Source organism: Salmo salar, chromosome 20, assembly GCF_965601325.2.
Source record: "Salmo salar chromosome 20, fSalSal1, whole genome shotgun sequence".
NCBI lineage: Eukaryota > Metazoa > Chordata > Actinopteri > Salmoniformes > Salmonidae > Salmo > Salmo salar.
The window spans coordinates 65,315,804-65,340,485 of NC_138310.1; the positions used below are offsets into that span (position 1 = coordinate 65,315,804).

Genomic DNA, 24,682 nt, shown 5'->3' on the forward strand with positions numbered 1-24,682 from the left:
CGTAGCAAAATCACTAGTGTCAAACAATTTACTAAACGTGACTAACAGGAACAAAAACATATTGTTCTGGATTTGTTAAAAGAGGGCATCGGCTTCTAATTTGGTTTGTCCACAAGCCTGCAAGAACCTCTAAAATGACATATAGCAATAACAGCACTTTACTCACAGGCCCTGGTTTTGAACTCCACCGTACATCCCTGGATCTTTCTAGCTTGATACATGGTCTATCAGGATGCAACTCTTTCTGTACTTCTATGAATCGAGCATGTCTGTGGGATCCACTCATAAATGTGTGTAGCTGGTTTACTATGTCAAAAAGTACTGACATATCCCGACACTTTTGTCACGGTTTACAGAACCAAATTCAAATGGTGGGAGTTGCAATGCACATATACCGCTTGCTTAAATGTTTGCTTTAGTAGGACATGTACCCCTCCACAGTTCCCTGACATGACTGAAGCGCCATCGAAACAAAAACCCACACACAGAGTGGGATCCAACTCCAGGGGTTGCAAAACTTAAAGTACTTTCCGAGAAATTCCTTGTGCAGACAAATCAGCAGTTTCCATAAACCCAACAGCTCTTTCTTTAATCATTCCAGCATGAATGTATCGGATGCACACAGCAATAAGTTCTCGTTTAGATTGATCTTTATATTCATCTGCTAGTATGGCAAAATACGTGGAAGGCGTAGAATGAACTTCATCTTTTATCCTCCACAGTAACACTGATGCTGCACACTCCAGCAACTCGTTCTGAATTCCGGGGCTCATAAGCGTGACATTGCAAGGTAGCTCATTAATTAAGGATCGGCGTCCCGTCAACGGGACAGTTGTAAATCATGTAGCGCTTTGTGTCAAGATCGCAGATTTTAGAGAAACAACAAATGTCAGTAAGCTTAAATTCTTGTTAATATAACTGCACTGTCCAATTTACAGTAGCTATTACTGCAAAAAAATGCCATGCCATTGTTTGAGGAGAGCTCCTAACAACAAAACACTTTTTTCCCCGTGATAGGTTTGATAAATTCACCTCTAAAGGTGAAATGTGTATTTACATTCTGAAATCTTGCTCTGATTTATCATCCAAAGGGTCCCAGAGATAACATGAAGTGTCGTTTTGTTAGATAAAATAATTTTTCATATCCTAAAAAGGTCCATATAATATGCACGATCGATTTTGTATTTCCACTCGTTCAATTTGCAAAGAAAGGAATCTGTGAAAATCTCACCCTAAACGTTGTTTCAATGACTCAAATCACGTTCGTATCTATTCCTCAGAGATCCTAGAAGATAACAAGACTTCACTATTTCATTAGGGGTGTAGTATATCCTATAGGACACCATATTTGTTCAGAGAGCGACACCTTCATGGCACATCGATGACGCGGGCGGCCATCACTTGAACGACTGTATCTTTGTCAAATAAGCACCAATCAGGGTCAAACAAAGCTAGCTAGATAGCCAATGAGCTGGGTTTTACGGGAGTATCCGGAAACCATGTATATGTCATTAAATGTAGGTACTAACCTTGTACGACAGCATGCGTTTTCATTTTGGATAAAAATGCTAAGGAGATTCAGAGTTATGAAGCATTGAAAAGTGGTTGTTTTGCAAATGTTGAACTTATAATATGGCTACTAATACTTGGAAAGCTAAATCAAAGTCCAAGTATACAGATTTGACGATATTCTTGCAGAAAAATTGAATATGAATGCGAATGTCTGGGGATTTTACACTAAAAGTCTTGTAGTTCAGTCATACTTCAAGTTATCCATCTTTTTCTTGCATTTCAAAGATGTGGTAGAAAAAGACTGGTTGGTTTTTTTCTTTGTATTTTCTTCTACCAGATCTATTGTGATATATTCTCCTACATTCAATTCACATTTCCACAAACTTCAAAGTGTTTCAAATGGTACCAAGAATATGCATATCCTTGCTTCAGGGACTGAGCTACAGGCAGTTAGATTTAAGTGTCATTTAGGCAAAAATTGAAAACAAGAGGGCTATCCCTAAGAAGTTTTAAGCCTGTTTTGTATTTCTGAGTCATACTTTGAGATGAAATTTAAGATTTCTAAAAAGTTACCTTTGTTGATTGCCTCTTCGGTTTCTTTATGCCCTCTGAGTGGAATATCCTGCTTTTCACACATGTGCACGGTTTCTTTCTGTAAAATCGATGTTTGCATCACCGTGTATTTGGTTCAACACAGTCCCATGACTTCTAGGCCCATGGGTCGCCTTGTAGGATTCAAATTTTGCAAGAGCACTAGCATGTCATTTGCTATTCTCATGTTTGCAGCAAGCATTTCTTGTGAGTTTCCAGTTTCCATCTCGTATAAATCTGAATTCGAGATTTGCCCCAGAAAAGTGCATACAAAACTTACAATAAATTGCATCTTTTGCTTTACTATACTCTATCCACATGAACTGGTCATACCACCTTGAAGAGAAGCAGAGTAATTTGCCATTGATCATACTTGAAGGGAACTTTGCTAGCTTTGGTTGACAGGCTGGTTCATCAACGGCAGACAAATCTGTCGGTGGACCCACCCACAGCAACAAGAACGAGAGGAGACAGTGGGGTTGGCTAGCATGCCTGGCTCAACGTGGCATTGGCGGTTGTGATGGCGATTGCGGTTGTTTCTATCCTGGCACCACCTGTTAATGTCTCATTCTGGAAGCTATCGGTAGATTGATCCAAATTATTTTCTGGCACACACTCCTTTTCCTCCAGATGTCTTTTTTTTTTTTAAACCTAGCTATCGACATTTGGTTTGCCATTGCTAGAACTACTAAATTACCTTAGCTGGTGAGTCTATTCGAGTAAGCTAGCGTGGTAGAGCTTGCTAGCTTATGCACTACAAAGTTTAGTCACGTGACGTTGTTCAGGTAAACCACCGTATGATTTTTTAAAAATGTAACCCATAGTCGGAAGCCAACTTGATTGTCGCGAACTATTTCTTTGTTACATTATATTAAAATTACATATAGAAAATAAATCTCACATGCGTTTCTTTTAAAAATGTAATAAAATAAATAAAAATGTATATTGAATCATTTCTGGAACTTTTTTGGGGTAGACTACGCCGCTGGTGTGTGGACATCGACCTTAGGGTTAATATATAAATCAATATGTTAAATGTAAGAGCAAAATAAAGTAAGGGATTTATTTGTATACAGTTTGTATTGAGAATGTAGGAGAACAACCTACAGACAAGAACGTAGAAATAATAATGTTGAGAGAAATGTCAACCAGGAATGTATCTACCTTGGATTAAAAATAGATTCCTGCCAATGCTCGTGTCTCAGATCCCAGTCTACATGTGAGATGTCATGTAAAGAGGGCCTCATTGAACTGTGGATCAGATCTGGCCCGGTGACAGGCCAGGGGCCTGGGTAGAAGCTACACCTCTCTTGCTGTCTGGTTTATCAATCTCTGACAGCCCACAGCTCTCTGATGGCTCCTGCCGTCACAGGAGCATGCATCACACACTTGTCAAACCACCTCTCCATTCCCTCCACCCCCGTTCCTCTGTACCAGTCAGCCAGCAACACAGTCTCACCACACCGTTTTCATTATGGTGACAAATCCTGCTTAATCTGGCATCCATCTGTGAGGCACGGGGCGTCGTGTTGAGTGACTCAAGTCCCTCATCATCTGTGTTTCACAGATGGATCTCCATGCATGCAGGGTCTCCAGGGGGCTGTCTGGTGGCCTGGTGGCCTGGATCCTGGCCTGGGCAGGGTGGAGGACAGAGCCACATGGCCTGAGCCCCAGGGCCAGAAAGGCCATCTCCTCCATAATAGAGTGAGGTTAATGAGCGGGGCTCACCACTCAGCTTAGTCCATTAACCTGGGAGCTCACCCCACACAGCTCCATTTCTGCATGGCTAGCTGAATTTCCATTACTGATCCATTCTCTGTGTATGCATATCCCCTTTCTTCTTCCCTTTCCTACCATAGTTCTTCCCTATTCATATGATGGGATTAACTAGAATGACTCCAATCCGAGACGCTTTGAACTCAATGTGCTGTCTCGTTTCACTGTTTATTCCCATAAGGGATAAAGCTGGTGTGGTTACAGTACATAGTTAGCACAGTCTCTCATCCAAATGGATATGATGACAAAGTAATGACAAATAATGCTGTAGCCCTTTCATTAGTTTTCTATCCCACCCTAATTAAGCTGCCTCAGTTAAATCTCCCGAGTGGCGTAGCGGTCTAAGGCACTGCATCTCAGTGCTAGAGGTGTCACTACAGACACCGTGGTTTGACAGACACCCTGGTTTGGCTGTATCACAACCATCTATGATTGGGGGTCCCATAGGGAGGTGCACAATTGGCCCAGCGTTGTCTGGGTTTGGCTGGTGTAGACCGCCATTGTAAATAAGAATTTGTTCTTAACTGACTTGGCTAGCTAAGTAAAGGTTAAATTAAAAAATGCCTTAGGGTACTGATAGAGCATGTAATATATATGCTGGGCTGAAAAGTGTACATTGGGCACAGTATGGAGGATAGCTCAAATTAAGGACCTCACACATATTAACCTGACAGTACAGCTGTGCCAAGGATTCTGGGCAAGGGTGTTTACTTCAACGACACGGTTCACCATTTTTGTAATGAATATAGCGTAATCCATTTTCTACACTCGGCTACTGTAGATACCAGTTAGTCTTCCAGATAGCGGCACTATCCCACAATAATATTTGATGCAAAGCCATTAAGATGGCTTATTGTCAAGCTTGTTTTCCCCCTCATAATCGAATCAACCTGGAACAATTGACCTTGACAGACCAGAAATCCTTTCACAGCTCTCTCTGCCTCATTCCCATGGTGCAACAGGACATTACAAAGCTGTTTCATTATTGGCTTTCTCATTGCCCCCAGGGCCATTAACAATCAACAATCCCTTTTTCTCTCAATATTGTTGCTGATCTGCTCTTTATGGTCAAAAACAGGATAATTGAAGTCCGTATAGCACAGATTTCTCACTGTAATAAAGTACATAACACAACGTCTGCGTGTTGGTGGTAATCACTAATGGTAATGCAATGGGCTGAATCTAACCACGCTTGACCTCATTTATTTCAAAATGCCGAACGGTTCATCACTTCAACAGACAAAATTTGATTTTCTTCAGACTCAGGGCACAAGATTCAGGTTTTAAGACATTGATAGATACATTGCCAGTCTCATGTTATGGCTGTGAAAGAGAGAGGAGAAAATGCAGGTAGAGTGCTGCTGCAGAAATTGCAGAGAGAGGTGGTTCCAAGGACGGACAACAACTCTCCTGTGTACTGTACCTAATCATCTGCAATGCTTCATTGGACAACAGCTGTATCACATAGAAATAAGACTATAAGTAATATGTTGACCTGCATTATTAAGTCATGGTCTTCATCCTTGGAACTGTAGGCAGGAGTGTCTGTTGGCCATATAAAGAGCATAAAACCCCTCAAGTAGGTCAAATTATGATTCACCATAATGTCTTTATCTTGTTTCCATGGAAATGGGTGAAGGATGTCGGCTTTGCCTGGTGTGTCTAGTATTAATTGAAGAGGGACGTCGTCAACACGACCGGTTAAATAACTCTGCACACTGTACCCAGATTATCTCTGTAGTGTTTCTGTCCTTCAAAAATACCAAAACATCTTCATGGATAGAACATAGATCTTTGTGAATAGGTAACAAAATATGAAGTTCTTTCTATGTGCAGTATGAAAGAGAAACTCTCTCTATCTTACTGAGAATATGCCCTTTCTTTACTGTAAGACAGCTGTGCGAAGGCATTGGGTCGCATCAAATGTTGAAGCCAACACAAGGGCTATATCCCAAAGAGAGATAAGGATTCCGGAACAATACTGAAAGTATTAAATATAAAACCACCTGAAGCCCTCCCATAACTCACGGCTACTGTTGATGACAACATGCTTACACACATCCCCCTCCATGACTTCCAGCTCAACTCTTATCGGTCCTAGTTTGCCCTCAGTCACCTGAAATCTCATCCATGTTTCACGGCACATCATTGCTGACAATGTTTTTAATTTGCTGTTTTTGATTTTGTTATATTCTTGTGAATTCTATGGTTTTTACTAGATTACTTGTAGTTTTTCATGTTGTTTGTCTGTAATTTTAGGCGGTGCCTATCTTGGCCAGGACGCTCTTGAAAAAGAGATTTTAAATCTCAATGAGCCCTTCCTGGTTAAATAAATAAAAATACATGTGGAAAGATTCCCCAGTGACATGAAAGTGCTGGGGCGTCCACGGCCGCGTAATTCTGATTCCCAGCAATAGAGAGAGCTGTTTTAAGGATGTTAAGCATTAAATAGTTATCTTTTTCATGGGATTATCTGAGAGGGAGGAGTGAGTATTCAGACAGAGCTAACTGGCACTGTGAGATCTGTTCCTATCCAAGTGGAACACTTCTCAAGGCATGCAAAATATGCAGGCTTAAGTCACATAATCCCTTTCAATATCAGTTAAAATGTCAATACACTGACATGAGTGGACAAGATGTCTGAGCAGGCTTACTGTTAAAGGACTGGCACTACATAATATCATTGTATTGTCGTTATTTGTACAGGTTACTATTGCTAGATAGTGCAGTTATGTAAATGCTCTGGTGACTGTACACTGAGTCATTGTGACAACAACCCACATTTAAACAAAGTTGAATGCAGTTGCTCACCGATGGCATTTGGTAAAGAGAATTTTCTTGCCCTTTTCTTATATTTTCTCCGTACACACAGACATTGTTTGTGCAAGGCCTGCAGATATCGAGGCAAATAATTGGATATACAACTCTCAGACCCAAGTGCATCTCAGAGGCTAAACAAACAATTGTGCTCTTTCCACATTTGGGTCTTGCTTCAAATGAGGCCATCACTGGAGAATCCTGTGGTATTTCCATCACAGAGTTTTGGGTGGCATAGCACTATCAACATGACTGAGGAAGGCTGTCTGAGCCCAGCTAACTATGACAGTTCTGGAAAGCTGAGGGAAGTATTGCTCTTTGAAATAAATGGGTTTACCCAAGCGTTCAGTTTACACTTTAGTGTATGAATTAGCTATTACATACCAAATGTTTTCTATTCCATTTTCTTCATGCAGAAGATGCAAATGTAATCATACAAAGGAAAATAAACAAAAGTTGAGTTTGACAGAATAATTTATAGTGTAAATAGAGAAATCAAACCCATGTACATGATTTGTTTCTGTGTTGTTTACCCAACAACATCAGTGTGTCAGACGGTGGGTAACACATTCACTCGCTGGGCATTTCTCTAAAGCTTTTGGCCTGACTGCAATCTGTAAAATACCCTGATCCTTCTAGGTTAATCCTCAGAGTTGTGAGGCTTGAGATCATAGAACCAACATTGTGATGATGAGCATGACCCCGGCCCTGATATGAGGTCCTTCATGCCTTCAAAGTCCTCACCCAGGCACTTCAACACAATCAATACAGCCCTCCCACGGTTGGCTGGCAGCACCAGACCAGAATCCATTAATGCTCTCACGTAATTGTTAACCTTTGCATTAAGGAGTAACATTAACTTTGTTATGACATGGATATCATCTGGTACATTACAGTAAGGAGAGAGAGAGAAAGAGAGAGAGAGATGAAGGGTTGAAGAGAGAGAGAGAGTGAGAGAGAGACCGAGAGACCGAGAGAGACCGATTGAGAGAGAGACCGAGAGAGATGAAGGGTTGAAGAGAGAGAGAAAGAGAGAGATGAACAGAGAGAGAAAGAGATGAGATTGAGATACTATCATGCTGGGAGTAGGCCTACAGAAGTGGATAGTAACCAGAAGTGCTGTGTTAAAAGAATCCATCCATCCTACATGGACACCCTCCTCTCATACCTACTGATTATTTATGTGGAGCCTGTTAAAGTGCTGAGCATGGCTGAGCGTATAAATTGGACCATGATCATCATCAGAATCACAGGCTCACATGGGAAGCAGATGGGAGGGAGAGGAGGGGAGAGAGCCTATTACCAGAGCGTCAGATCATCAGCTCCAGACTTGATCTACTCTGACTCATCAACAACTGCGGAAAACTTTGATCTCCCTCTCTCACACATATGTGGTCTGCATGTAGGCCTAGGATCTAGCCCCAGCAACCTCTGTGTCTATTGGTGCACAACGTTGTGAAATAATTATTATTCATATGAGCTGACTGAGTGCCTCATCTAATTCCATATTTGACTTGGTTCACTGACTGATGTATATGTGGGAGATGATTTGGGTCAAGTCTGACTTGCAAATACATTTAATTTGTTAGGCAACTTTTTCTAAATAGCCGCATAATCTGAAAAATTATTGGAGCATACCTGATTTGATCATATTCTTCAAGGCAATATTTGTTATTGCTCAGTGGTACTAACTAGGGTCATCATTCTCTTAACAATGCCATGACTCTCTAATAACACTCTGATGAGGAATCAAAAGGTATAATTTAATCAAATTCCATGGTAGAGGGCAACTCTACTTTCTAACTTTCTAACTCTGAAGAGTCTGAACTCATGCATATTTGAGTTGTTCTCTCTGGTGGCCGATCTCAGTGGATGCTCTACGTTGCCGTCTTTCTCTGGAGGTCATATTTGCCACCCCTGAAGGTATGGGCATGGTCAGAGTGCCAACTGTGGAGAGGCCTGCTAGGAGAACCATATGTTATCAGTTAAATCACAGTCAATGGAGGCCATTACTGCCACAGTCCTGACTGGTATCTAGTGAAAACCATGTCATGCTCCGCTGCCTCTCTTTTTAAACCAGTGATGTGGAGGAAATAGGAAACGACAGAGGTAATACTGCAGTCAAACCTCACAGTTTAGCATGCAGCGCATTAAATAAAAATTGGGCAGTATAGGGCCTCCATTTTCAGTTTATGCAAATGAATACTTCACAGTCCATAACGATCCACATCAAGGGAGAGAGGAGGTGAATACAATCAGTAGTGTCTGTATTATTATCTATAGGCTGGTCTGGACTCGTCCCATCCTTCCCTATATTCCTGGTTCAGGCCAGGGCATCACAGGCCAAGATCAAATATGTTATTTTCATTACTGAAGGCTTTAAGATGGAGGCGTGGGCCCTGGCCTCTTAATGTTTGTGTTAGCCTTATGGCAAGTGAGGTTGACTGACTCATAGAGGAGATACTGTATATGCTGTTTGCCCAGGTTTTCACACAGGGGTTTGAGACGGATGGCAGAAAAATGTACTGTATACTGTAACACGTTCTCTCTCTTCAGTAAACATTCTCAAAGGTGTTTGAACAAGGATGTGATCACTTCAGTTTTTACAATATGGGGAAAGGGGACCTCAAAATGGAGGAAGAAAGGAACTTGAAATATCTTTATTGGGATACAGTCAGTTTAATTGAATATTCTAATACAGTACCTGCAATTACCAAAGAGGAATGTCCTCTGCAACGTCCATTTCCTTCAATAATTGGACAAAGAGCAAAGCTTTTACAAAGCATCCGATTTAATAGCACTATAATCTGGGTCCTTGGCGCGGCACCAAACAAAGCTACATATCTGTCTGCCTGAGGGACTGCATTAGTTGCATGTGATGGCAGAGGACCCAGACTGGGCACATCTGTAGGAGGAGAGGGAAACAGAACACCATCCTGACACAGCTATGATTTACTTATCTAATGAATCAACAGCCTTCTACGCCAGCACCTAAAATGACATCGTTTTGAAGTGCTGCACGAGTCTGAACACATCTGATGTTTTCAACCATACCATTTATACTCTTAAAGATGCAAAGAAAATCAATATCCTTAACTGTTGGATGGCTCAGGGAACATTAACAGCGGTTTGACATTTCTGTGAAGTGTGGCATGCATGCATGAAATTGTACTTCACACTCCTGTCCTAGGTCAGGGTAATGCTAGCCAATCGGCATCTATAAAATGTTCCTTTTCCAACAAAGGAATTGCCAAATCATGCTGTATTTGGACAAATCCCCCAAATGTTAGCTTACATGCTGATTTTATGTAATGGAATTACACACACATACTGTCAAGAACTGAATCGATATGAATTGGAAATTAATGTCATCCCAAAATAAAGCCGAAGCCCTAAAAAGTGCAAAAAGGTTGTTTTCAGTCTGAAAAGATTTTAGAAAAAGAGAGGAGATTGTGCCCTTGTATAGATACAAGGGTTTTTTGAAGGACAGTCGAAGGGCCACATCAATGTCACTGGTCATACTGAGGGATTAACCCAGTATGCTTAGAGTTTGTCAGTCAGAGGTTTGCTGTGTAAGCCTGTCTGCATTGGACACAGAATATGTATTATTATGGCAAGTACCAATAAGGGACCACGGTGGAGATCATAATCAAGATGGCTGCTGCGGCAATTACATTTGACAGAGGAAAATTGGAGCAATGCCTTTGTTATCACTATCTCTGTAAAAGCGGATAGGGAAAATAGTCTTCCTTTCTTCGTCTCACGAACCTTCAATTAACGATCTTTGAGAGCTGCCTTGATCCATCTCAGCCAGCTTGGTGGGGAGGGAGAAAGGAGATGAGTGAAATTTGATTCCACTTGCTCTATTGAAAGAGTGACCGTGGATATCTAAAAAGGTTAAACATGGGTGTTTACAGAGACTAAATTGATACTTTAAGAGCAGTCAGGTGTTCAACAACATAAATGATTGCTCTTTTTTTCACAACATACTGTAGACCTATCACTTTGGTTATTCAGCAGTTATTCTTATGTATTGTCATGTTGTAGTTCCTCAGAGATTCACTGTACAGACTGTTCTGTACAGTTGGTTAATTATCGAATTGGAAAGAGCGACACCAAGGCTAGCTCTTGGTGGCCATGTATTATGATTCAGAAGCACTTCTTTGTATCGCTGAAAGTTGGTAAGTAACATCACTCAAGTGGAATAACATTTTTAAAACAAGAACAAATAGGCTTGTGAAAATATTGTGTTTTTGTTCGTGCAGATTTATACTATTTGATTTGAAAAAGAGCGCTGTATAACTGTTTTACAGCAACACGAATGTCAAATAATTTTGTGCTGAGCCCTGTTTGATGGCATTAAAGATTGAACTATAAATTGAACCATGTTTATGATTGTGACAGCAATACAAGTGGCGGGTTATTCTCCAAATGTTATTTGTGCCAGCACATTAAAGTGTGACTGTTTGTTTTCTCTGCAGCCTGCTTTGAAGTCATCATTGAGAGAGGCATTTGAGAAGACTACAAATACTGGTGAGTGCCACCTTTTAAAATTGAAGCCAATTTATTTACATACTGTATGCAGTTCAGGCTAACCTGGGGGGAAGGGGTGAGACATTGCATTGAGAATGAAGATATACTAAAGAAAACAGAATAATATTAACTAAAGAAAACTGGATAATGGAATGTCCTTATTCCCACTAACAGTTTCTAAAAGCTATTCAAATAATATATTTCTTAAACAGACACACCAGTACTCACGCACACACATACACACACACACAGAAGGAGAGAGCTACACAACTCTGTTCCATACAGCAACGTTCCCTTCCCGTTCCAGTGCAGCTATTTCACCACGACTGGGTTTTGTTATCCTCTCACATAGGCAGGGTTGGGCTGGCGCCACGGCCGTTGCCTCCCAGCCTGCGCAATGGGAGTCGGGCTCCATTATCAGAGCTGCTGCCTCGCCACCCTGCAGCAAACCCAGCATCCTCTGCTCCTGCAGATTTAATTTCTTATCTCAATAGGGAAAACAGCCCCTCTGATGAACAGCACAACCGCCCTGGGCTGCTGTGAACATGGCTCCAGAATACATACAATAGATGGTTCTGATGAACTTATGAACAGAGGAAAGCACTGATATTCCTCTCAGGAATTTGCAGTTGGTAATAGATATTCAGGGGTATTTGCTATATAAATAATTATAACTGGGATAGGGCAAGGGGGAACCTCTCTCCAGCGTTAATCCAGTCCCGGAGCAGCTGAGAGCGATGTTTTATAAGGGTCTGCCATCCATGACATATCAGTAATATGTTGCTCTTGTGTACTCTGTGTTCTAAGACAGCCAGGCTTTAGGTTATTGATTGCAGGTAGATGAAGAAGAGACAGGCAATAATTTCAAAAGAGGATTAGTGATGAACTCCTCACCCACAATGCTCTTTGAGTTACATTTCCTGCTTCTTTAAAGTGTGTCCATGTCACCCAGTGGTGATTTTAGCATTTCAATCTTGGTGGGGCAAACTCAAAAAAATATGTTTAGATGCATGCCAGCAAAGCCACTACACAACACAACACTAAACAATTCATTAAAATGCACTATAACGGTGACAAACGGTGCCCACAAACTGTTAAAAAAAAGCCTTCTTGATGGGCACTTCTAATGTGGCAGCACCCAAGGGGCTTGAATTTTCTAGCTCTACCTGTAGATTTTGCGGTGACGTAGTGTTCCCATGAGGGACAGAACACTGAGCCAATCACGGTGCAACTAGAAAACCTTACCAACCCCTACGCGCCGGATTTTTCGCTGGCCGCCCCACCACCACAGAAAGCACTGAGCTAGGCTGAAACACCTGCATTTTGGAGCTGCCTTACTCAAGAAAATAAAAAAGAGACCATGTTTGTTTGCGGCTTTATTAACTCAATGACTTATTTATTTTGTTTGCAAACTGAAATGTGACACGTATTAATTTTAAAATAACATGCAAAGCATGAAACAACTAAACAGCTAAACAGGTGGATTTGCCCCACCTGCCATGAATGACGGGTTGCCACTGATGTCACCTTAAAAATAAAATCTGAAAGGGAAGACTGTTTTACTACTTACAAGACAAATGTATTTAAAAATGCTTTGTTGGGATCAAATATGCAAGCTTTGTACTGAGACTAGATTTTTGAAATTGTTTCTATGTTTGCAAGATGCTGTACACTTTTGTCCACAGAGGCCTGAGTCTTTTAGCTGAGCCTAAGCGTTCAACTTTTCCTCCGTTTTTTGTTGCTTTTGCTCACAGCTTCATCAATGTCATGCAGAGCCATAGGAAAAGTAATTGCGTGTCAACACTTCTAGGCCTTAAAACAAAAGTCATTATGAGAGCGGAAAGTATTATGCCCTGATATGCCTTCGGTAAATGAGTTTCCCAATGTAGCCTATTGTATGGGCACCAGTTGTAGTCTCTTTTATTTTATAATGCGAAAGTTTAGAGTAGCTTCATATCACTGGCAATTTCTTCATAATTCTTAAGCATGTGGCCTAACCTCCTCAAGAATAATTTATAGAAATGATTTAAGTTAAAGGGGCAATCTGCAGTTGCTACACCCATTTCTGGACTTAATATAAATGGCTCATGAGCTTTGTTTAATTGTCATACCCCATCAGAACTCAACATATAAGCTGGTTTTACTCTAATGTTTGTAAACAAAGTAAATGTAAACAAACACTATATAGCCTCAAAACATGCTTAAAGCTATACTTTTTATATCATGGATGGTCTATGAATTTGAGAGTGGTTCCATTTCTCCTGCCCTACCCCTCATCTTTTTACCGAAGCAAGGGTGGGGAGGATAGTATGTTATTGTTTCTACTGTTGAGTTAAATTCCTGTTTGTTATGTAGATATTTTCTGTGAATCTGTACTGTAAAAGCTGTACTGTAAAAACAAAGACAGAATGTACAACACATCTTAATAAGCCAGGCCACACTATATATTAGATTTGACATGGTTAGGGCTTTGAATTCAGCTCATGGACTAACACATACCTTTCTTCTGGGTTGGCAGAAGTTGCACTTTACATATAATTACTTCAAATCCCGAAGTGAAACTATGATATCAAGTTGTTACATAACAGAAGACATTATTATACAATAAAAAATGCATACCTCAGATGGTGCATTTGCGTAGTGGTGTTGAGGTAAGTTTGTCAGTTCCTAATGATTATACTAATTAGGCACAGAGGACAATTGCTTTCCCTGCTGATACCTTCAGAGACTGACAGAACAATTAACAGACTGACAGTGAAACCAACCATAACATGCTGTGAGTTATACAAAGGACAGTGACATTATGTTGTTGACAAGATAAGAAACTTGGGAAACAACAAAACAAATGTCTTTCATTTAAAAGTTGTTATGGTAATGTTTATGCACTTGACCAGTCCAGAATGGAAGGTCCCAGTTTTAAATTGAGCTGAAATGACATAAAATACTTTGAGAATCTGCACAAGCTGGCTTATATGTACCGGTAAGTGAGATTACATCATTTCTCCGTATGAAATAGCCGTAGCCTCTTCTATTCATGGGAAATAGCCTAGAAATATATTTTGTTGAAGATTTGTGAGATTTGCACATATTAAAGATGGAAATATCGACCCTAGTCTTCTCAGAAATTGGGATTTTGGCTGCAGTTGACATCAACTTCATCATCTGAAAACTCATACTTAGAATGTGGTTTAGCCCCCAGACACTGGTTATTTAAAGCCTGCACAGCTGATTTCAATATTCCATAGGAACAGAGAAAGTGAATGTCAGCTCATTTTAGAGTATGCTTATTTTATCCTGATTTAAGTTGAAAATGAATACCTCACTCCATCCCATAATACTCTTACAGAACCTGCACAACAAAGAGTAATGAAACAAACAGTTTACCAGACCTGATCTATATTAAATTAATATGTAGAAACCGTTGGTGGTTTTTCAATGAGCAGCAAATTGACAAATCAATGGGTGAAAATGATACCATATGCCAGCTAGTAATGATCTTTGAAGCAGGGGTGAACTCTGGGGTATTTTTTCATTGAATTAGCTTTTAGAAAGTGACAACCCGGAGCTTCTGGTGTGCGATTTTATTAAGATAAGCAGGAAAGTAGATAAGCCGGTCATTTAAAAAGAGATTACCTTATCCTCACTTTTTTTGACAAAGTGATTATGGTTTCTTTTAGTGATGAATTGAACCTCTGGTACCCAATTATTAGGTTTTGCAGATGACTGTGATGCTATTCTCATTTACCGCCACACTAAAAGCAGTCTTGTTTAAGCACCAACAACCTAGTAGAGGCTGCTAGGCAAAGCTAATAGAATTTGCCTTTTGATTCATCTTCTTCTGTAGTCTGGTCGTCATATTTGTTATGCTCATGTATCTCTGCCACTGTGAATCTAGCAGCGTTATGGTGTGCTGTGGGGAATAAGCAATAGCAGCACATGATACAGACAGGTTAGTTCCAGTTATCATGTCGAATTGTGCATATACCTTGTAGACAGACAACTGTCGGCAGATAGCTCTTATTATGGATTTTCTCTGAGCTGCATACAGAGACCTTAGACTACTCTTGCACACTGCATGCAGTTTATTGAGAATAGTTTATATTGTCTTAAATGTAAGGCATGCATTTATATTGATTGCTATCTAAGAGTCGCTATTGGGCAAAGACAAAAATGTCGACCATACAACCAAGGCATTAACATTTGCTAATATCAACCTCAGGCAACATAATGTAAACATTTGATTCAGTGCCTTCAGAAATGATTCATACCAATTGGCCTGTTGCACATTTTGTTGTATACACATATATATATACATATACACATATACACATATATATATATACATATACACATATATACATATATATATATATATACTGCTCAAAAAAATAAAGGGAACACTTAAACAACACAATGTAAGTCAATCACACTTCTGTGAAATCAAACTGTCCACTTAGGAAGCAACACTGATTGACAATACATTTCACATGCTGTTGTGCAAATGGAATAGACAACAGGTGGAAATTATAGGCAATAAGCAAGACACCCCCAATAAAGGAGTGGTTCTGCAGGGGATGACCACAGACCACTTCTCAGTTCCTATGCTTCCTGGCTGATGTTTTGGTCACTTTTGAATGCTGGCGGTGCTTTCACTCTAGTGGTAGCATGAGACGGTGTCTACAACCCACACAAGTGGCTCAGGTAGTGCAGCTCATCCAGGATGGCACATCAATGCGAGCTGTGGCAAGAAGGTTTGCTGTGTCTGTCAGCGTAGTGTCCAGAGCATGGAGGCGCTACCAGGAGACAGGCCAGTACATCAGGAGATGTGGAGGAGGCTGTAGGAGGGCAACAACCCAGCAGCAGGACCGCTACCTCCGCCTTTGTGCAAGGAGGAGCAGGAGGAGCACTGCCAGAGCCCTGCAAAATGACCTCCAGCAGGCCACAAATGTGCATGTGTCTGCTCAAATTGTCAGAAACAGACTCCACGAGGGTGGTATGAGGGTCCGACGTCCACAGGTGGGGGTTGTGCTTACAGCCCAACACCGTGCAGGACGTTTGGCATTTGCCAGAGAACACCAAGATTGGCAAATTTGCCACTGGCGCCCTGTGCTCTTCACAGATGAAAGCAGGTTCACACTGAGCACGTGACAGACGTGACAGAGTCTGGAGACGCCGTGGAGAACATTCTGCTGCCTGCAACATCCTCCAGCATGACCGGTTTGGCGGTGGGTCAGTCATGGTGTGGGGTGGCATTTCTTTGGGGGGCCGCACAGCCCTCCATGTGCTCACCAGCGGTAGCCTGACTGTCATTAGGTACCGAGATGAGATCCTCAGACCCCTTGTGAGACCATATGCTGGTGCGGTTGGCCCTGGGTTCCTCCTAATGCAAGACAAGGCTAGACCTCATGTGGCTGGAGTGTGTCAGCAGTTCCTGCAAGAGGAAGGCATTGATGCTATGGACTGGCCTGCCCGTTCTCCAGACCTGAATCCAATTGAGCACATCTGGGACATCATGTCTCGCTCCATCCTCCAACGCCACGTTGCACCACAGACTGTCCAGGAGTTGGCGGAAGCTTTAGTCCAGGTCTGGGAGGAGATCCCTCAGGAGACCATCCGCCACCTCATCAGGAGCATGCCCAGGCGTTGTAGGGAGGTCATACAGGCACGTGGAGGCCACACACACTACTGAGCCTCATTTTGACTTGTTTTAAGGACATTACATACATTTTACATTTTACATTTTAGTCATTTAGCAGACGCTCTTATCCAGAGCGACTTACAAATTGGTGCATTCACCTTATGATATCCAGTGGAACAACCACTTTACAATAGTGCATCTAAATCTTTTAAGGGGGGGGTTAGAAGGATCAGCCTGTAGTGATCAGTTGGATCAGCCTGTAGTGTGGTTTTCCACTTTAATTTTGAGTGTGACTCCAAATCCAGACCTCCATGGGTTGATAAATTGGATTTCCATTGATTATTTTTGTGTGATTTTGTTGTCAGCACATTCAACTATGTAAAGAAAAAAGTATTTAATAAGATTATTTCTTTCATTCAGATCTAGGATGTGTTGTTTAAGTGTTCCCTTTATTTTTTTGAGCAGTGTATGTATATATCCACCCACCCATCTACACATAATAGCCCATAATGACAAAGTGAAAACATGTTTTTAGAAATGTTTTCAAAAGAATATCTAATTTACATAACTATTCACACCCCTGAGTCAATACATGTTAGAATCACCTTTGGCAGCAATTACAGCTGTGAGTCTTTCTGGGTAAATCTCTAAAAGCTTTGCACACCTGGATTTTTTATTTTATTTAACCTTTATTTAACTAGGCAAGTCAGTTAAAACCTCTCTAGGCTAGGTGGGACGGTAGCGTCCCACCTGACCAACATCCAGTGAAAGTGCAGGGCGCCAAATTCAAACTACAGAATTGTAATATTTAACATTCTTGAAAATACACATGCAATATGTCAAAATAAAGCTTAACTTCTTGTTAATCCAGCCGCGGTGTCAGATTTCAAAAAGGCTTTACGGCGAAAGCAAACCATGCGATTATCTGAGGACAGCGCCCCATCATACAAATGCATAACAATCATTTTCAACCAGGCAGGTGGCGACACAAAAGTCAGAAATAACGATATAATTCATGCCTTACCTTTGAAGATCTTCTTCTGTTGGCACTCCAATATGTCCCAGAAACATCACAAATGGTCCTTTTGTTCGATAAATTCCTTGTTTATATCACCAAAATGTCCATTTATTTGGCGCATTTGATTCAGAAAAACACCGGTTCCAACTCGCCCAACATGATTACAAAATATCTAATAAGTTACCTGTCAACTTGGTCCAAACATTTCAAATAACTTTCCTAATACATCCTTAGGTATCCTAAAACGTAAATAATTGATAAAATTTAAGACGGAATATACTGTGTTCAATAGCGCATAAAATCAACGTGGAGCGAGCTACAGGTCGTGCACCCCAAACAAAAGAGTCCACTTGGCTTGACACTCATTCTGAATAGCCATACTTCTTCATTTCTCAAAGGAAAAACATCAACCAATTTCTAAAGACTGTTGACATCTAGTGGAAGCAATAGGAACTGCAACCAGGTGCCTCATAAATCTAGTTTCCCATCGAAAACCAATTGAAAACACAGTGAACTCAAAAACAAAATCCTGGATGGTTTGTCCTCAAGGTGTCGCCTGCCAAATAAGTTGTTATACCCACAGACATCATTTTAACAGTTTTAGAAACTTTAGAGTGTTTTCTATCCAAATCTACAAATTATATGCATAGCCTAGCTTCTGGGCCTGAGTAGCAGGCAGTTAACTTTGGGCACGCTTTTCATCTGGACGTCAAAATACCGCCCCCTATCCCAAAGAAGTTTTAAGAACAAATTCTTATTTACAATGACGGCCTAGGAACAGTGGGTTAACTGCCTTGTTCAGGGGCAGAATGACAGATTTTTACCTTGTCAGCTCGTGGGATTCAATCTAGCAAACTTTCGGATTATTTATAGACAGCCATTTTCAAGTCTTGCCATAGATTTTAAGTTAAAACTGTAACTAGGCCACTCAGGAACATTCAATGTCATCTTGGTAAGCAACTCCAGTGTATATTTGGCCTTGTGTTTTATTGTCCTGCTGAAAGGTGAATGTCTCCTAATGTCTGTTGGAAAGCAGACTGAACCAAGTTGTCCTCTAGGATTTTTCCTGTGTTTAGCTCTATTCCATTTGTTTTTAATCAACAACAAAAAACTCCCTAGTCCTTGCGGGTGACCCGCATACCCATAACATGATGCAGCCGCCACCATACTTGAAAATATGAAGAGTTGTACTCAGTGATATGTTGTGTTGGACTTGCCACAAACATAACACTTTGTACTAAGGACATCAAGTTAATTTCTTTGCCACGTTTTTTGCAGTTTTCCTGCAAAAAGGATGCATGTTTTGGAATATTTTATTCAGTACAGGCTTCCTTCTTTTCACTCTGTCATTTAGGTTAGTATTGTGGAGTAACTACAAAGTTGTTGATCCATCCTCAGTTTTCTCCTATCCCAGCCATTCAACTCTGGAACTGTTTTAAAGTCACCATTGGCCTCATGGTGAAATCCCTGAGCGGTTTCCTTCCTCTCTGGCAACTGAGTTAGGAAGGACGCCTGTCTCTTTGTAGTGGCTGGGTGTATTAATACACAATCCATGTAATTAATAACTTCACCATGCTCAATGTTTTTACATTTTTTATCCATCTACCAATATGTGCCCTTCTATGCGAGACACTGGAAAACCTCCCTGGTCTTTGTGGTTGAATCTTTGTTTGAAATTCTCTGCTTGACTGAGGGACCCTACAGATAATTGTTTTTGTGAAGTACAGAGATGAGGTAGTCATTCAAAAATCATGTTAAACACTATTATTGCACACAGAGTGAGTCTATGCAACTTATTATGTGACTTGTTAAACAAATTTAGGCTTGCCATCACAAATCGGTTGAATACTTTTACATTTATACATACATTTCAGCATTTCATTTGTTATTAATTAGTAAACATTTCTAAAAACATAATTACACTTTGATATTATGGAGTATTGTGTGTAGGCCAGTGACACAAAATCGAAATGTAATCAATTTCAAATTTAGGCTGAATCGCAACAAAATGTGGAAAAAGTCAAAGGGTGTAAATACTTTCTGATGGCACTGTAAATGGGTCGTTCCACCAATTAGGTGCCTTTTGAGAAGTGTAACTTGGTCAACAAAAACTTTGAATTTCTCAAAATGTTAACATTCTGTCATAAAGATCACATGTTCAACTACATTAAAAACCGTTTTCCCATTCAAAAAAAAGAAATTACTATGGTAAACGCACGTTAAGTGCCAAATTAAGTAACAGGGTTGGCTGTAACACAGTTGACGATTTCTTCTTAAATCAGCCATAAATCCCCTTGTGACAAGGGGAGTGGAAGCTTGTTGTTTGCATCACGGAGTGGCAATGGAATGCAAGCTTCACAAAAACTAATCTTTAAAACATTTCTAGCCTGTCTATCTATGGTTAATAGGGTTGACGTGTTATGCTTAACCCGCTCAGTTATCCACCACAAAACATCAGAAAATTGACAAGAAGAGTAGAACCAGCTCACCTGCTTGTACTCTATGATTTGACTATTAGATGTTCAATGTTTCTTTTGAAAAAAATATTTAAAAAGGAATAGTTTCAACATATTAAAACGAGAGTTCAGTTCACGTAACAGGGTTGAACTTAAAATGAGGGACAGATGTAAATTAATCACTAATCACATAAAATAAATAATAATCTACAGAAATGCCTTTGTCAAAGAAACCAAATAACTAGGGCTTTACAATGATAGTGACATTTTTTCATTAAGTGGGTTAAAATCTTCCTAGAAGTGACACGGGGTTGACAGAGGGACATGTCAAAAGGCAGAATTTGGGCACTTTAGCAGGCCTTCATTCGTTTCTCCATGTGGTCTATATTAAAGGGCACTTCATTTGATATAACACACTTTTAAAAATCAATATTGGTGGACAATTTATATTTAAAATATCAAAGGGATGAAAAAGGCACTCATTTCGTTGAACGAACCAAATACTGATAACGTCTTTGTAAACCCTTAGTAAATCTGTGTAAAATATGGAGATGGAAGCGTAACACGAATACTGGAGTTTCATTTCCTGTGTTAGATTGGGTTGCGGTGTGAAGGAAGTGACACAATTTGTCCCTGTAGTGCCTGTCTGCCTGAAATCGATGGAGGGTTAGAGAGAATTGACAAGGGTAGCACTTATAGTTAAGAATTATGTTGCTTTTCGTATAGGGGCATCATTAGACAAAAAGTGAATAGCTTTTGTCCATGTAAATGGCTGTTTTCACATCTTTTGATGACAACAGTTCAGTTGTCACCAGTTGAAAGCTTCAACGATTCTCTTATTTTCTTACACTGTAATTAAACAAGGGTGTGTAGGCTATAACCAATAGTTGTCAAACAACACCCCGATTACTCACACAATGGAGGCCATTTTTGGGAATGTGTAGGCCCCTACCTAAGTATGGATTCATGAATTAGTCCTCATTGTCTCAGAGGCATGCATGTCTCAAACACACTAGGGAAGCAGTTGGTAGAGCAGTTTGCTAAGAAGACTCGTAATAACAGAACATTTTCATTCACAGGGATATCCTATTAAATGTGTTTATTTGTAGAAATTGTTTGGACATACAGTTGCATGTCCTAATAATTTTTACCAACAAAACACATAATAGAAAACCATAATAGAATATTCCTGTTTTTTACAAGTCTTTGGCTGAGCCATACCTCTTTGTACTGTGACTGTAGCAGGGAATTGTTTTCAATAGAATCATTTCCAAACACATAGACCGGACACGGTGAAAGTTAATAGTCAGTGTTAAGGTCAATTTAGCAGAGTGAATCGATGTTAACATTTTTCGTTTGCTTATCTGAAAGGGGTATTCCATCACAATAACCATAATTTAGTAAACACTGATGTTACAGAGTACTTGTTTGACTCATTTTTCATGTGTCAGTGCCTTAGTCCATGCCTACAACACAACTCCTGAGTTGACAACCTCCTGCAGTGATAAACCTTGTCTGTCATCATTAATGTGAATGGGATTAGGCACTCAGTCAGAGATACTCTGTCCAGTACAAAAGGAAAGTGAATACAGTACAATTTAAATACAGCACATTCCAAAAAGTCATAAAGAGCAAGAGAATCAAACAACAAACAACAAACCTATTTGTCAATTATTGGTTAGTTCACTGTACTAAGTCTAGGCTTATGCTTTTACATCATAGGGAGAATGACTGCAGCTGTTGTATTGCATGTGTACTTGATTAACCCTACATATTTATGCCCCATTATGGTGCATTAGTGTGGTGATTACATTCTAATGTATGGTAAATACTGTTTCTACGCCTTGCATTCTGTAATGGACCCAGGATTCCACCGTACCTTCATTTGTCAGTGAAACTACCCTGTAATTTTAAGCTTTGTTTTGGAGCCATGTGTTTCCATAGACAATGATATGGACATAAACAAGGATGTGTCCAATTTATTGAGGTTTGTAAGGCTCAATGGCTGCTTGCACTAAATGACTGTAATGTGTGTCTAATATGCGGTTGCGTTGGTTGAAAAATGAACATGTCATTTACCAGGGCTGTTTATAATTATGCGTAACATAAAAGAAGCCACCTTCCTCTTGGATTTGTTATCTGTACACCTTAAACAGGGCCACCAATGCCATAGTAGATTACCTGGTGAAAACAGACAAATTACTAATTAAATAAATTGCCTAATTTAAATTGATTAATTTGCACAAGGGACCAGGAAGGAAATAATGAAAAGATGACACAATATTAAAAGCTGCACAGTGGAGGACTTTCCTATCCCTGTCTTGGGGTCCTGTATCATCACAGTTTGTTGCTCAATGCTCTCCCTGGATTTGGGTGCAGTGCAGGTGAGCAGCTGGGTAATGTGCTTGGTAGGCGGTGTAGCTACTGTCAATGTTCCAGAGCTCAGGGTTATACACACCAGATCAGTGGTAGCTAAACAAGCATGGTGCTGCTGACAGATACAAAATAAAAGAAAGGAAATGGCTGCCTCCACAGAAGAAACATACCCTAGTGATTATGCTAATATAAAATATTCCCCATCTCATTTATCTGTTGTTTTGAAAATTTGAATCGCTAAAATGTATTAACCTTGGCAGAGCATATTTCAGCAGAAAGGCTTAGAATACTGTGTTGTTGGATCTCCTAAGACAGAGCGGTTGGATCTCCTGAGACAGAGCGGTTGGCTCTCCTGAGACAGAGCGGTTGGCTCTCCTGAGACAGAGCGGTTGGCTCTCCTGAGACAGAGCGGTTGGCTCTCCTGAGACAGAGCGGTTGGATCTCCTGAGACAGAGCGGTTGGATCTCCTGAGACAGAGCGGTTGGCTCTCCTGAGACAGAGCGGTTGGATCTCCTGAGACAGAGCGGTTGGATCTCCTGAGACAGAGCGGTTGGCTCTCCTGAGACAGAGAAGTTGGCTCCCCTGAGACAGAGAAGTTGGCTCTCCTGAGACAGAGAAGTTGGCTCTCCTGAGACAGAGAAGTTGGCTCTCCTGAGATAGAGCAGTTGGCTCTCCTGAGACAGAGCAGTTGGCTCTCCTGAGACAGAGCAGTTGGCTCTCCTGAGACAGAGCAGTTGGCTCTCCTGAGACAGAGAAGTTGGCTCTCCTGAGACAGAGCAGTTGGCTCTCCTGAGACAGAGCAGTTGGCTCTCCTGAGACAGAGAAGTTGGCTCTCCTGAGACAGAGCAGTTGGCTCTCCTGAGACAGAGCAGTTGGCTCTCCTGAGACAGAGCAGTTGGCTCTCCTGAGACAGAGAAGTTGGCTCTCCTGAGACAGAGAAGTTGGCTCTCCTGAGACAGAGCAGTTGGCTCTCCTGAGACAGAGCAGTTGGCTCTCCTGAGACAGAGCAGTTGGCTCTCCTGAGACACGCCTGTGTGAAGAGTTTCCAGACATATCTGGTGGATTCTGACACCTGCCATATTGATACTGTAATTACTCAAGAATCAGTAACAGATGCATTAATTATAAACTCATGCCCAAAAAATTAATAAATCAAATAAAGTAAAATGTAATACATATGCAAATGAGGAGTATAAACATGACACGCTGAAACAGCATAATCGACACCCTGGTATCTGTGTAGGACATAAAGCCTCCTCATTGTGCTGCAAAACAAGAGGAACTATCAATTATTCAGGACCTCTCTGATGGCTGCCCATTTATAGTCGCTTGCTTTAGTCTGGCTGGACACATTCCTTCTGCTTTATTCCTCTATGTTCTGACTGACTTAAAATGGCAGCAAAATGCATGTGGCCACTGAGTAGGACTCTGTCCTTGCTGCCCTAATGTTTAATTTATACTTTACACTACTCTGCCTATATCGGGTATGCTTCATGTAGCCCTAAAAGCAAATGGAATATGAAAACAAATGTGAATGGGGGAAAGAATATTGAGGATTATTACAGCAATATGTAAATAACAAAGTGAAGTGTTGCCTCAGATGGTGCCATGGTGTGAGCATAAGAATGAGGATGCAAGGGGCATAGGATGGAGCGTTCATATATCATAATACCGTAAGTTACTCAGTCTACCCCATGAAGGAAACATATTCTTCCGACTGCACAGAAGTCTGCCTGTGATCATGAAAGCATTATGCTGCTAGCTAGCCAGGGTCAGGTCAAAGATGAAGATGTAACCATCCCAAGGGTTTATCTTTTTGGGGAAAGGGCACACACCTCCTTGTCTAGCTGAATAAAAGTGTTAGCGGAACTCAAACAAGCCCTGCATGTGGATGTTTATTGACATTGTGAAACTTTAACGTAGCCTTCCAAGACATATAATAAAGTACCGCAGGAGAACTTGTGA

General features: G+C 40.7%; 1 protein-coding gene across 1 annotated transcript in view; it reads left to right on the top strand.

Moving 5' to 3' along the window:
• LOC106581158 (leucine-rich repeat and fibronectin type III domain-containing protein 1) overlaps positions 1–24,682 on the top strand; it is a 146,802-nt gene that overhangs the window by 61,372 nt on the left and 60,748 nt on the right. The window contains exon 2 of the mRNA XM_014163026.3: positions 11,178–11,229. The gene's annotated coding sequence lies outside the window, so the exon portion shown is untranslated. The remainder of the gene's footprint in view (positions 1–11,177; positions 11,230–24,682) is intronic.